Here is a 208-nt window from a genome sequence, read left to right as displayed (position 1 = left end):
CGGACGCTGTTCCCGGCGAGTTTTTATATCCCTGAATCTCCGGAGGGGAAGGGAGGGGGAAGAGAGACCATTCCAGGTACTGAACAAAGGATGAGCAAGCGCCGGATCGGAGCCGGCGGCGGATGGAGGGATTAACATCTCTCCGTGAAATGCGGAGGGGAAAGTTTTCCGGGAGGTGCTGCTAATTGCCTTGGAAGCTGGAAGGGTT

Source organism: Acanthisitta chloris, unplaced genomic scaffold (genome assembly GCF_000695815.1).
Source record: "Acanthisitta chloris isolate BGI_N310 unplaced genomic scaffold, ASM69581v1 scaffold13022, whole genome shotgun sequence".
In the NCBI taxonomy this organism is placed as follows: domain Eukaryota; kingdom Metazoa; phylum Chordata; class Aves; order Passeriformes; family Acanthisittidae; genus Acanthisitta; species Acanthisitta chloris.
The sequence above is the reverse complement of the archived record's forward strand: the minus strand, read 5'-3'. Positions refer to the sequence as shown.